General features: G+C 50.0%; 1 protein-coding gene across 4 annotated transcripts in view; it reads right to left on the reverse strand.

Annotated features, from left to right (window-relative positions):
• Window positions 1-14,622, reverse strand: part of LOC128269267 (RING finger protein nhl-1) — a 47,810-nt gene extending 33,188 nt beyond the window's left edge. For 3 of the 4 annotated variants that reach the window (XM_053006680.1, XM_053006679.1, XM_053006677.1), the window contains exons 1-2: window positions 14,587-14,622; window positions 14,029-14,310 (exon numbers count right to left, since the gene is read on the reverse strand). The gene's annotated coding sequence lies outside the window, so the exon portion shown is untranslated. Of the gene's footprint in view, window positions 1-1,159; window positions 1,472-14,028; window positions 14,311-14,586 lie in introns of those variants that run through there. The other variant, XM_053006678.1, reaches the window with a different exon arrangement.
• Window positions 14,623-14,828: the final 206 nt, after the last annotated feature.

Below are 14,828 nucleotides of genomic sequence, written 5' to 3' on the forward strand. Positions count from 1 at the left end.
AGACAATTTTCGGCAAACGGTGAGCGGCCGGGTTCGTACTTTGTACTTCAACGGTTACCTGTGCCGAAGCGTTACCGATTTGCTGGAGGTTTTTGTTTAAATTGACACAGTTTAAGACGATTTTCATAAAGTAAGACACGTTATGTTGCTTCCACACTGCTTCGTTACCACTCATTAGCTCATCGTCAGCTCGCCATTTAGTCGGCCATTCTCTAATTCCAACTCTAACTCTGGTCTCAGCCAAATAAACTGAGGTTCTTCACAAACTTAGGTGTCGATCAAATGAAGCTCAACTTAACCGTTTCTCGTATATTTCCGTTACTTCAGAAGTTTAGTGCCGCTGGCGCCAGTTCCTGTTCAGTGGACGTGAAACTTTAGCTAGATGCTGGGGAGAACTTGAGTATGGAAAGTCAAATTACTCAATCTAGCCGATTCTCGACGTTGTAGAGCCGCATGTAGAGTGGCATTGTCGAAGTGCCGAGGAACTGCGAGCTACTCCACGAATACGTTTGTTTTGTACAAATGACGGGTGTCGAGTGTTGGTTTCTGGCGCTTGCCAGACTGCCAACAACTTCCGCCAGCAACACCAACAGCGACAGTGGGAGAGTGCGAAAGGGAGGGTGCCCCATGTGCCAACGCCCTATCCCTATCCGAGGTAATCACGTCAGCGTTTACGGAGCGCTCGAGGCATCTTCGGTGTTGTTATTCTCCGTCGCCGTTGTTTTCGCCTTAAACTATTAATAGGCGGAACAGCCATTAGTCAGCGTCATATCAATATCCGCAAGGTACGTTCCAACTTTCCCCCCTCGCAACGAGGGCCCTCGGTCTGTGCCCTGCGCCCATTCGAAGGACAAATTGAAATCCGCCTTCTGGTCGGCTCAGAAGCGGCGGATTTTTCTATGGCACGGCACGGCACATTGCACTGGTGCACTGGTGCGAGATGCGAGTTCAGTGAACATCAAACGCGAAAGGGGCTTTAAAGTAGGTAAGAAAGCATTCTTATGCTTTCTTACCTTTCTTTGCTCAGCCCGGGTGGCCACCAAGCACAAAGCGAACGTTCACCGCTGCGACAACCCTTCACTATTAAGTGGCTACGGAATTAAATGGTTCAACTAACACACACACACAGAAACACACGTCAGCTTTCGCGAATGCTCACCGCGCACTCATATCCCGTAGGCGCAGGAAGGTGCCACGTAGTCGTATGCTGCGCCAAGTGCACTGCGCTACCGGGTCTTTTCTCGGGCGCCTTGCTTGAAACTTTAGCCCCGTTTTGGCACCGGAAGTACTGTTATGTCAACGAGTGACGGCGTGGCACTTCTTCGTCTTCCGGTTGGGAAAGTACGTCTTGCACTTGCTGCAAGGTTGACTTGCCGTCCTAGTGTGTGTGTGTGTGTGTTGGGGGCAAATTCAAAATCACTCGAAATGGGAACACTTGTCACGCAACGGACGTGTACGCGTTTTTGCTCTGGGGACCGAAACCGACCGGCTGCTGGGCAGCGACTGATCCTCCGGCGAAGATTGCGACCAGAGCTCAGTGATCACATCCCTCGATCGCAGTGCAACACACACACACACTGGCGATCGGTGTTGGTGTGGCACCTGCCATGAGGCCATCCCTAGCTTGTATGAGCCGGGCGTACACCTAGGCCAACACACCGGAGTAGATCGGTGGGTTGAGCTGGGTGGCCAGTCGTGTGCGTCACTCGATGCGCATTGGAGTCGCGACACACACAGGACCAGTGCAGTGACGGGTGGCTAAAAATAGGTGTGCACGGTAGGACGCGAGAGGCTGCCGAATTTTCCGACGAAGATTCTCCCACAAGCCAGCGTGGGCCAGGTGGCGGCGGTGGTGGCGGTGGCGGCGGTGCTATTAATAGTGACGCACGCCGGCCACGATGGGTTTCCCGGTTGGACTGCGCGAAACCCGCTGCCGATGGATGGTCAAGTAAGTTCGGCTTGCGGCCGTACGTCTGAATTCCACCGTAACGCTCCGTAACGCTCCGTAACGGGGCTACTAATCCGCTTCCGAAATGGGTTCCGATCGTTCCGAGAAGGAGACTCTCTTTCTTTCACTCCCACTCTCCACCCCTCGCACTTACTCTCTCACTCTCTTTGTCTCACTACTCGAAGGGTTGATTGACCGACACGCGCGAGATTTAGGTCGACAGCGGGCCTCTCCTGCACCTGAAGTCGTCAACAAAAATATCATTTTCGAGGAATGCTTGGTCCACTCAAACGGAGGCCAGCACCTTGCGCAAGCGGAGCGCTACACTACACACACCGCCCGTTTCCGGCACGGGGCTCCAATTGGTAGGGTTTCTCAATTTTTTGTCATTTAATTTTATTTTTCGAAAACTCTCTATGCCCACACACTCTCGAGCCGGTTGATGGATGGTAGCTGGCTTCCCCGTGCTTGCTTTGATGTCCGGGATTTCCGGGGGGCTTCATCGCATCGCAGCAGTTTCATTTTGATAGCCACAACACGCACCGGCGACATTGTTGAGTGAATATATGAGGAACGTTGCAACGGATCCTGGCTGGAATCCCCGTGTCTGTTATTTCCATTGGTGCTGGCGATTGTGTAACGCGATAGAGATTGAAATTGCATCATGTACTTATTGCTGGCCATTTTATTTGATCACATGTTCATTTCATACTGCTTGACAGGGATCTCCAGAACAAATTTCAGTGGATTGAAAACATTCCAGCTACATACGAGGTCTGATGAAAAATGTTTACGATATTTGAATTTCCGCTGACTACGTGTATCCGATTTTTTGTGGCGATAGGTCCATCGAAGATGACAATCATCGAAGATGAGCCAAATCTTGTCCAAGCAAAACAGTTGTCACAAATTGACTGATTACTATGAATGGTCGAACTTTTCACCATAAATCACTGACATGTGTAGCAACCTAACGCCACAAAAAAAATCGGAAATCGGATATACGCAGTCCGCGGAAATTCAAATGTCGCAAAAAATTTTGATCAGACCTCGTATAATGTTATTGAAAATTACAGTAAAAGTATTCATTAAAAACAAAACCAAAGTGTATCGTATCATCTTATCGTTCTTTATGATACACTTAAACTATTGTAACTAACTCTATTTGTTTTATGGAATAAATATAAGAAGTTGGTGCAGCAAGAGGCCAGGTAACAATCACTATTGGACAGTTTTAATTTAATGGCAGCATTTTTTATTTGTTTATTGTTACCAAGTTAATCAACGGGCAACATAGCTTAAAATTAACAATTGATAACATAACTTGGAACTAGGTCTAACACTAAATATAACTGGCGAAACGAACGCAGAAGCTGGTAACGGATATTTGAAGAGATACATACAAGGGACATATTACAGTCAAGAAATGACGAGAAATTGTTATACGTACGACTGAGACCTAGTAACGGGTCATGTCCGGTGAGGGATGACCGCACATCAATTCTGAGTTCCAAGTTGGGTCGTTGTCTCAAACATCGTGCAGGAGCAGATGAGTTAAATCGAACAAGGAGTGCCGGCGAAGCAATACGGCAAGTATTTTCGACTAGATTGGCAACAAAAGTGTAGACAATTAAAATGGTCCCACAAAGCATGGTTGCTGCTTTGCAATAAAAGGATAAATCAATCACAGTGTCGCTAGCGTTTTCTTCATTGGGTTTTATCAATGCAAGGCTCGTCAGCTCTCACTTTCTAGGGTCTATGTTTTAGGAACGTCAGCTGCCCGATCAAATGTTGATTCTCTATTTTATCAATGGGGGATGGGAGATAAAATGGGTGATTTTCGTGAGACTCCTGTAGGTCCAACTATGGTATGTTGACGTTACAAGAAGTCATTCGTACACCATTAATCTACCAGAATTTACCGGAGCGGTGGCTTCCGTTCCCGAATGAGTGCAGTGAAGTTCGACGACAGTAACTGATAAGAGATGTCTGCCGTTGCACTGTGGGAGCGCTGCCATGGGTTAGGTGTCCGAAAATAATGCACTCCTCTCTAAAAGCCAGTAATAATAAAAATATCGTGTATGAGTCCTAACGACGTCCGAACATGTTACGGAACTGATTTATGCAGAGAGTGGAATTATACAATATTTTTGATTACGAGATTCAGACACAGCATCTAGATCGGTTGGGCACTGTTCTGAGTATTTGATCTGAGTATTTGATGCATGTTAAGCCAAGTCGCTAACACAACTAAATATCATCGGCAAACATTAGGTTTTATAATAAAATATTGACATACTTCCCTGAATTACCGAATGCGTAACTAATAAAATCATAGGTAATGCAAATGCATATGATGGTAATGGGCAATTCTTCAAATGAAACACAAAGTGTAACACATTTGGCTTAGAAGCAAATTTGAGCTGTTTGCCCTAAGCCAAAATTGAGCTTTTTTTAAGTTTATACACTTCAACAAAGAATTAATTACATCGACAACACGTAGCGCTTAAAAGTGCCCGCTGCCGGGCTTCAGTGCACTGTCTTGTTATGGGCTTTTTTTTCCTTGCTCCTGAACAAACTTGAGCGGGCTCGCTGTCAGCAGCAAAAGTTTCGATTCTTCGCAACCAAATCGGCGATAAGCTACGGTTGGTGGTGCTCGGCTTCTGCTGTCGGAGGCAGAAAAGTTGAGCAGTGCTTTATCACCGATTTATGTGCTGTGTCGTCGGGAAAAGTCGACGCACCGCCCATCACGCAGATAAAGCTGTCACGATCTGGGCGTTGCATCTCCGCCATCCGTGGCCATCAATCAACCGAGCTGAATTGCTGGGCTTTTAAATGAGCCGGAAAAAAACTGTGACAATTTTCCGGCCTGATCCTACGCGAAAATCGTAACAATCGCACTATCACACGTTCGTCACCGGTGACACCTGGCGAAAGCTTTTCGCGCCCAACTAAATTGGCCCCGCGCCAAGCTCTCCCTGCCCCGGGAGTAAGGCGAGGACAGAATCCTTTTTGTTCAGCTCTACACTGTTTTTGGTTTCGTTTTTTACCATAGGACCTGCCATCGGCGAACATCCTGAAAACGATCAATCGGAACCGTGCCAGATGCCGGTTTGCCAGTATGTGTGGGTAGGTGGCAGGGCATGCTGTGTTTTTGGCACTTTTTGCTTCAAACTCTAACGAACTTCGAACACACACACACACCCAGCCCATCAGCATTAAGACCGTTGCGCGACTGGCAGGATGTTGAGCTATGCTTAGGCGCGCTGTCAGTGGTTTCCCCGACCGACCGACCGACGGGGTTCACTCTTCCCGGTCGCTGCTCCCTGTTTTTGCACTCTTCCCGCACTTTGTTGGAAGCACCTTTTTGCCTGGCCGTTTTCTCCGGTACCTTCCACCCCATCGCTCAGTGGGCCAATGGGCCGCACGCGGGGAAACGCGCCGCACGCCCGGCACACATGTTTACGTGCTGCCCGTGTCTACGAAACGTGATACATTATTATTTATGACGATAAAAATTTATGACTTTGTTTTTCTACCACCCGTCCACCCGCTCCACGGTGGCCGGGGTCTTGTTTGCCTTGTCCTGGTGCGGATCCCTCCGGTGGTTCGGTGTTCGGTGGGCGATGGGGTCGATTTGTTTGATGGAAAAGTTTTCCCACCCGGTTGTTGGGTGTTTTTGCGTTCGGTTCTGTGGTTCCTTTTTTTTTTGCTGTCTTCCTTCCGAATTCCGTCCGTTTGAAGAAGTCACTCCACGGGTGCTCGGGCACGGGCAGTGATTGATAAAGCGTCAGGTTGCGTTTCCAAGGACGAAAAGGACGAAGCGAAAAGGCGGCCGGCCCGTGAGCGGCGTGCCATTTTTTGGCGTTGCAACTCACGTTGGCACTCAGCACTTGTGGGCAGCACGTGCAGTGCGTGGCAAATCCTGCGAGCACACACACACACACACACACACACGGGGGGTGCCCGATAAAACGGGCTGCCTGTTCGATGTGGGCAATTCATGCGGCCTCCACCGTTGTCGGGGAAAACGTTCCACCGATTGGGCCATATTGCTTGATTGGTACTCCATTGTCCTGCCGGGGTGCTTATTTTCCAATCATTGGTTCCAGTAGCTGCCGTGCCTGCGAAAGGGTCAGGTTTGAAGTTGGTGCGATCAAGTGTCGCTGCCTCTTGAAACTTAAGAAATGCGCGTAGTGCGCACCAAACGCTCCGCGCGCCAAAAACAACGCAGACTAGTCGCAGCAAGTTTGGGGCGTAATTGGACGAGGGTTGAAGGGTGAAGAGGGTTCGTGCTTTCAAGAAATGGAATGTTGGGCAACGTTTTTTTTTTTTGCAGTCAGTCGTCTCTTTGAAGCCCGCCCGCTTCGAGGTATAAAGTAAATGTGACTGCCAAAGCCCATTTCACAGGTAATTAGGTCTTGCTGGCAGAAAGCTTTCCTTAATGGAGGTTTGCTGTAAAATTCCACGTGACTCAGATTAGAAGCTATCTTGCATTTGAGCCGATTCTGATGTGAAGCCACTTTTGCTGTAATTTTCAAAGAATAATTGCTTGATTTGTGCTGCAGAGGGACCAGTCCTTAAGGTGAAGGAAAACCATACAATACGGTTTTGGTATAGGAAATACCATAACAGCAAGGAAAAGGACATCAAAGCAAGGAAATCGTCAGTACGTTCTGTACGAATGAAATCCTCCATGAGCTGAACTGCACATTCGTTTGTGAATGGCAGAGTTTTCAGCTAAATGGAGACTTATTTTTTGGCGTAACTCTGCGGCGAGTCACTACTGTGAACTGCGTTGCTATTCATAGTTTTTGAACCGGAAAAAACTGCACAAATCGTAAGATAACGGCCAGTGAGGTCTACTCCGGCATGTGGACGGACCCGTAGCCGGTGCGTTCTTTATTGGCCGAGGGCGATTGCGGGACCCACACCGGATGAATGGGCCAGCCAGCTTCAAAGCCCTTTTCCGAACTAAAACATGCTTTTCTTCATGATAGATGCGCTAGAAGTCTGACGATCCAGCTCGATCTCTCTATTAAGGCCATTGCAAAAATAAAATATAAGTTTGGGGAAAAAGTAATCGATACTTTTCATGGTAGATGCCTTTAGTGATCGATATCTCGTGAAGTATTGATCGTAAAGTTTCAAGTTTAAGCTCGTTTTAAAGCTGATACTGTACACTTAAAGAAATGTTTTCATTGTGTTTTGTTTGTTCCATTCGTTTGTGAGTTACAGGGTGTTAACTATAGAAGTCAACTAGAATAAAATTCGGTACATTTTACATTTTTTCTTCGAATAAGGCGAAAACTCGAGTTAGGCCGCTGAAATTTTGAATGGTGTTTATGGTCCCAATACTCTTACAGCTAGCTATGTAAAATTTTAGTTTCGTTGACCCGTTTCAGTTTTTTTTATGTTCAAGCCTAGGCAGACACATCATCGAAAATGTCGATAAAATCACAAAAATAATCAAAGTTGATCGGCATGTTAGTAATCAGAGCATCGGCCAGGAGCTAAAGATTAACCATTAAACAGTTTTAAGCCATTTGCTCAAAGCTGGATTTAGAAAGAAGCTCGATGTGTGGGTGCCACATCAATTGACACGGAAAAACATGGGATGGGTCGAATTTTCATCTGCGAAGTTTTGGCCAAACGGAATGAAATCGATCCATTTCTTAAAGGGTTGGGTACTGCGGATCAGGAATGGGATACATACGACAATATTGCGTGAAAACGATCGTGGTCGAAGCTAGGTGAAGCAGCTTAACCGGTGGCCAAACCAGGACTAACGGCCAGGAAGGTTCTACTGGGTGGGATTTGAAAGGAATGGTTTATTATGACTAATTGATCAGAAACGACCAGAATCGGCCGACGGAAGAAAAATTGTGTCCCACTAGGACAGCGAAATGTCACACACATCTTTAATGATTCGCCAGAAAGTCCGGGTGCATGGTTGGGAAGTTTTAATGCATCCACCGTATAGTCCGGATTGAGATCAACAAAGGATTGTCAAAATAGATTGCTCGAGTTTTTCTCTAATAACAGCTACGCCTTCTACCAGAGAGGAATTATGAAGGTACTTAAAAAAAAGGCACCATATGAAACCTGTTAAATATAGTTTTAAAATTCACGCAAATCACGTCGATTACTTTTTCCCCATATTTGCCAAAATAGGACAATTTTAGGGTGGACCGGAACTTTATGGAACCATCCTCTACTACTTAAAAGGTGTATTGAGCAGAAATTGTGTTTTGGCCGACTTTATCAATCGAATCGCTGTTAAAAGGTCATTCGAATGATCAATCGTTGACAAAACGGGTAACAAATCCACGCTGATGCAATAATTAATTTAAATCCCGCACCCCCGCGCGAGAAACGCTTCCAGAAGAAAGGGCGTGTTTTATGTTTGCATATCTTTCAAAAGCGGCACAAAAAGGTACTATATAAACTCCATAAATGTGTAGAATTAAGGTCATAGCCCATGTGTGTGCGTTAACGGAGCGCATTTCGTTTCATCTACCGACGTCGTACCTCGGTCAACCAGAGTGGCATTAAAGCGCCGTGCCGTGCTTCATGCGAGTTTCTGATTCGCTTTTTCTGCTCGGTTTCATTCCGTTTCCTTGCTGGCCCGTCGACTCCATCAAACTGTGACGTCCATTTTTTTTCACTCTCTCGCTTAACGGGTGTTTTATGTGCTGCCAGCGCCATTTTGCATCCGAAACCACCTTACATGCTTCGGGGTGGGTTCGGGGCGGTTTTTTGCGGAAGTTGCCCAGAGCCCGCGCTCCACTCGTCTCTCTCTGTTCCACTCCGTTTTCGTGTGGGTTATGGTAAACACAGTTGTAGCGGTTGAAGCCCACCGGATGGAGTCGCCGACCGAAAAAGTCGACGGCGACACTTTGTGTTGCCCGAATAATTGCCCGAATAAAACGGGCCAAACTTTGAACATTCCGCGTGACGGGCTTCTGGCGAGTTTGCCGCCGACAAAGGCTCGCTTCGGGCTCGTTTGGCCGGAAACTAGTTAAAGCAGCCCATCATCGGGACCCCACACCAAACCACTAAGGCTGCAGTTCCAGCTCCGCAAAGATCGGTTCGAATCGAGTCCCGGTGCGAAAAAAAGAGCGAGCGAGAAAATTCGACACAAAAGTGGCGCGCAATTACGGGTAGCGACATCGTAAAAGTGCCGCATCGTCGGCGAGCATCAAAGTTTGGCAATACTTTGGTATGCGAACCGAGCGACTGCAGCAATAAAAGAGAGGATAATTTCACAACCTACTGGGCGGCGGTAGTCGATAAATCAACGTGAGGCCAAACTGAACGATAGCGGCGGTGGCGGCGAATCGATTGGGCTAATTGAGTCGTGGAAAAGCGTGAAAGGAAACTTTCCGTCCGCGCGCGTTCGCGCGAAGTTTTCCCCGTTGAGTGGCTCCTGGCCCGCGTGGAGTGGTCGTGTAATGCGCAAAGGAAAAGCGCAAGGATTTTGGGCAACCGCTGGCACCGAGCACCGTCAGCGGTGAGCCAGCGAAGCCCTCGTAAAGTTGGCCAATGAATGTTGTGTGAAGGATGATAGTGAGCGCCCTTTTTTCCATGGGGCGCAAACAACGCCGTAGTTTGATGGGTTTATTTTCGTAACAAAGTTGGGGCCGCCGTGCGAAGTTTTGAAGCTTTAAAAACGTACAGTTCGGCAAATAGGTGTGAGTGGTGTTGAACAAAAAAAAACTACGATAATGCTCAACTACTTGGAACATAATATTTGTGTTGTGCAAAAGAATATCCAACCCGTTGCTCGGTGGAAGCCATTTACGGGGCCCGCTGTTCATCATTGTTTGTTCGCACTTTTTCACCTACTTCCGAAACTTCTTCATCACACGAGCGGAGCCAAGAGCCCGCCACGGACGGAAAGACGGCAAATACTACCGCTCTTCAAGATAAAACCGGATTTTGCTCGTTACGGCGCCCAACTATAACCGATAAAGTGGCCACTTCTTGCTACCATTTTAGCGGTTCTTCCCGCCCATCGAACGGCACATCGTGTTGGTCTCATATTTTCGTACAAAAACTGTGTTTTCCTTGGTCTCGCCTAACACACAGGCAGACAGACAGACACAGATATACAAGAAACGATTTCGAAATGAAATGATGTTCCTTTCAAAGGGCCAAAAACACCGGGGTGTGTGTGAGGTACACCCGGACAGTCTACGGGGGCTTGGGCAGACAATTACTACGCTCTCGAGAAGCGATAATACACAGCAAAACGAGTAACGAAAGGAGTCCGCCTAAGGCCCCGAACACCAACCGTTACTCAATCTCGCCACACACCTATTCAATCGGTCATCGGGCTACCGTCCCCCAACGAGGTTCCCACCACGATGGGTGGAAGGACCGTGGAAATGATAACAACAACAATTAAGAAGATGAATCGGATCGATTAACTGTCACCGGCAGCGGATCGGTCACCACGAGGGAATGCATCGACAGGGCTCAGGGCTTCCGGTGGACACTGCATACATTCCCGCCCATTCCCCATTCCTAAAGGGCAGCAGGTTGAGGAAAATTTCGATTTTTCTTCTCCGATTTTTCGCCACACTCGGGGCGGGGCAACGGCACCTTTTTTTCCGTACCCAACGGGCGTCCCTTCAGTCCCGATCGCCGACGATCAATTTCAATTGCGAGTGACACCGAAGGTGAACGAAACGTCGCTAACCACACCAAAACAAAGCAAAACCCCCGCTCGTGTGCACCGGAAGAAAACGGGGAAAGGCAAACGGCACGCCGATCCGCCGAGAAGCCCGTGATAAATGGTCGCGACTGGATGTGTAATCGGGTTTTATCACCGTGAAAACCGAGAAGCCATACGGTTGTCGGGGCCGGGTGGGTCTGGGCGGGCCGGGCCGGGCCGGGACGCGTGTGAGTGACGTGAATGATGGCCAGGCAAGGCCACCCCGGCCACCGAGTGAATATTCGATAGCCATCAAGAATTTGCTATCAATCACCAGGCGCCTCCATCGGCGCCGGGCGCGTCTCCATCTTTGGAAGTATGATGTCAGCCGGATTGTCTCCCCGCAACACCCCTCCCCCCGCCGCAAGCTATTCGCGGGCTCCAGTCGTGTAACGGGTCGCCAGCAACAGGTCGTCGCACTGGCGTCGTGGTGCTTTGCGGGTTGCCTGCTCGCTAGGCGTTATCCGCGCGAACCGCGTTACCCGATCTCTGTCGTTTCGCATTTTCTTCACCCGAGCGGGATCGGAAAAGACAGATTGCACCTCCGAGACCTCCCCCCCCCCCTCTCAGCCCGGGGAGTGATTGTAGTGAGCCGGCCGCACACAAATGAGATCCCGCGTACGTTTGCCAGTTTTTGAAACGACAGTTTGAATAGCCCATAAACGGCCGAAGGGCCGCGCGGTTCAGGCGTTCAACCCCGCGGACCACATTGGACGCTCGTTAGGGCCGCTGCGACAACCAACTGGCGCTGCGGCTAACGAGATTCGGTTGCTCCCGGCGCCCGGTTTGTTGCGCATGTTGTCGGTCCCGATGATTGAGCGCTTTACATCTCCCGATGGCAATGGTGAATTGATCAAGTGGAGCAAGAGCATTAACTTCGCGTTTGCTATTTGCCATCCCGTGCCCATAATTTGTCGCCGACGACGCAATATTGTAGCCGGTGGCAAATTGTGCCCGTTTCAGGTGCGCCCCGTATCGAAAACTCATCGAACGCCGTGCCGGATGATTGATAATCGCACGGACGCCGGGGCGTGGAAGCAACTTCCGGTGTTCCGGGCACGATAGGAAGACACTCAAAAATAAGTTCTTCCATCGGCTGGCGCCTGATTGACGTTTCATTACCATTCGGTTATTATTTTTATATACGCAGTCACCGTTGGCATCGTTGAGTCCTGTGTTGCTGAACGCTGCCCACCTTCGCCCACGGTTTTGGCGGCCCTCCCGATGCTCGATTTCTTGCGACTCACACGCAGACCTCTTCGTGGATGTGTGTGTAGGGAAGCGCCATCTCAACAATAAGTTTGGCCCTCGCCGGCGATGATCGATTCACAGCGAGTTGAAGTAAGGCGCTTTTCGTTCGTCCTGGTTTTTGTGCTGTCTCCGTCGTGGCCACAAAACTTTCGCCCAAAATGTGCTTGGGGTATGAAATAAAAATGGAACACCACACCCAATAAAGACAGTAATAACGGCTACGAAGGGCGACACAACGATGGTCCCGAATGCTGGACTATGAATGGCCATTTGGCGCAAGTAAAGAAAAAGAAAATTAGATTTGTTTTCCCCCAAGCGGGACCCGGACCCCCGGGGGGGCAGTGGATGACAGGGAATGGCCACAGGGGTGACAGTCAGGACACACACAGTTTCCTTGCGACATCCTGGCGCGGCCCAGCACCGCTTCGAAGAAGCCAATAAACTACTTCCCGCGTGCCGAAAGCGAATCACCGGAATTAGCACACCAATCGGGATCGGAGGACCAATCGCGGAAACGCTCGGAATCCCTGTGGCGATGCACCGATGCCTGGGTGGTTGTGCCGGCGCCCTATGAATGGCTGCCTTATTACCGCTCGTAATGTTACAGCATTACAGTCGCGTGTCGCCCCTTAATGCGGCCCATTATCCTTGCGCTGGCCCCAAGAAGGATATTCCGTGCGCGGCCCTGACCGAGACCGACCAGGGCTTGGCTTTGTCCGAAGTTGCAACGCCCCCCCGCCTGAATGGGACGTGATTTTCCACACCACCTCCACCACCACCCATCCGGTGAGAGCCAGTGGCGAGGAAAATCATGCAAATGGAATTCTCTCTTGCTTGCATCACTCGATTTATCCGCACGAAGGACGGTGCGGTACGGCCAATAACACACACACACACACACCCTCGGTTGCTTTGAAATCCTCCCACGAAGGTACGGGTACACGCAGCGACGGCCACTGATGGTTGCAGTGGTTCGAGATAAAAATAAATCTTCTCGAACCGTACCGGATTCTTCCGTAATCGTCGGCTGTGTTGGTGTTGGCACACACACACACACACGGAGGCAGACACGTACACAGCGTGACCGGTGGCCACGATCGCCGCAGAAGAAGTGGCACCTAATTGATATGATTGCAATTCCGAGTGGGCCACACTTTGACGTGGCATAAAAGGCGCGAGTTTGCTCGTTCGGATGTTTTCCAATCCGGCGGAGTCCTTGGCCGTGGGAATCGAGCAAACGAGACGGACGCACGCACGGTGCGGCGACCCAAGAACGTGTGCCGACAACACGTCCGGCTCTCAGGGATCGGGCCCTTTAACGCCTTTTTTCAACGCCCAAGCCCAATCCTGGCACGCACACACGCCAACGCACCGCAACGGTTGGCGGCCCCGAAGGCAGTGAATCAGACAACAGCGGCTAAAAATAGGCGCGGACAGCAAAAAATACTGAAAGCACTCCCAGCAGCGATGAAAGGAAAGGAAAGGCGAAGAAAAACACTTTACACACAGCGCCGCACGTTGTTCGATCGGATTAACTTGCCCACCGGTGGCGTTTAGAGAGCAATAGAAGTTAGATAGAAGTTAACGGAAGCTGTTTGCCTTTTTTAAATAGAATCTAGCGGAACGCGCGGTGTCGATTACGGACAAGCGGATCGCAGCTGAGCCGCAGGACTCGACCCCGAAATTCCCGATCGGCGCCCCCTAGCGGTGGCGCCCCGTACCCCGGGTGTGGTGGAACACGCAACTTCCGCGAACACCGCGGTCAGGATCCAGGAATTCGGCGCCGGGCCTACGCTAAGCAACTTTTCATTACGGTTGTTGCGTCCCCCGCTGATGATCCATCTCAATCCGCTCGTACTCAATTTTTAGCGGCACCTCAAACCACACACACACACACGGGGCCCCTCAGCATAGCGGCGTGTGTTTAGAAGATTAATTTATGTTTCGCTGTTATTTTGGCCTTCGCGCTTCGAATATTCGAGAATCGCTCGCGGGGATTCAAGATGCCCAGAATCGTGCACCAGATTCGTTCGTCCTCGGCGTCCTCGTCTTGTGCGACGATTAACAAACGCTTTCCACTCGCTGGGGGAAACTCGCTGATCTTACTTACTGCCGTGCACCACCACTTTTTTCGTTTTCTTTCTCCGAAGAAGGAAGGAGCCGGAATCCAGAAGCCGCTCCGTGAGTGTCGCGCGCGCGGTGCGCCGCACACCCACGGGCTAACTCGCGCCCGACGGTCACCTCCCACTGGGCCGGTTTGTTGTGGGTTGTGAGTTACACTTTTCTTTCTTCTCCGCAACTCGCGGTCGCCGATTTTCCGGATTGCACTATTTTGCTTCACCTTCACCGATTGCACCGTCGCACGCACACCAACGCACCGGTGTGCTGTCACCTGTGGAGCAAATCAAACTAATAAGAAGAAACCCAACAACAGCAGGATGGAGCCTTCTTTCGCACGGTCACACTGTCACTGTCGGTTGTCCGCTTGCATCGGTTTCCGGTTTTCCACCACCGCAATGAAACTTTTCTGTTTTCCTTTTCCACCAAGTGAACGATAACTTTCGCACTTGAACCGTTCCGGGCCAGGGACCACAAGTGCCGAAAGGATTGGGGAAAATGAGGATGAAAAAAAAGGCAACTGATCACCAAACCGCGTCTCGGTACGTACAAACCGCGAAGGAACGGGCCCGAAGGCCTGCCGTCGTTCGACTGAGCGAGGACTGAGCGCCGGTGTCCGTCCGGTCCGTTCGGTCCTGCCCGGTGCGCAACGAACTCCGCGCAAACCATGCGCAAACCGCTACCCGTGTGGCCAAAAGTATTTTCGGTAGCCAACCGATGACCAGGAGTGTGACAAGGAGCGCCGGGCGGTCACTTCGGTTTACCGGTCGGGATGAACACTGGTTTTTGGTT

This window comes from Anopheles cruzii, chromosome 2 (genome assembly GCF_943734635.1).
Source record: "Anopheles cruzii chromosome 2, idAnoCruzAS_RS32_06, whole genome shotgun sequence".
NCBI lineage: Eukaryota > Metazoa > Arthropoda > Insecta > Diptera > Culicidae > Anopheles > Anopheles cruzii.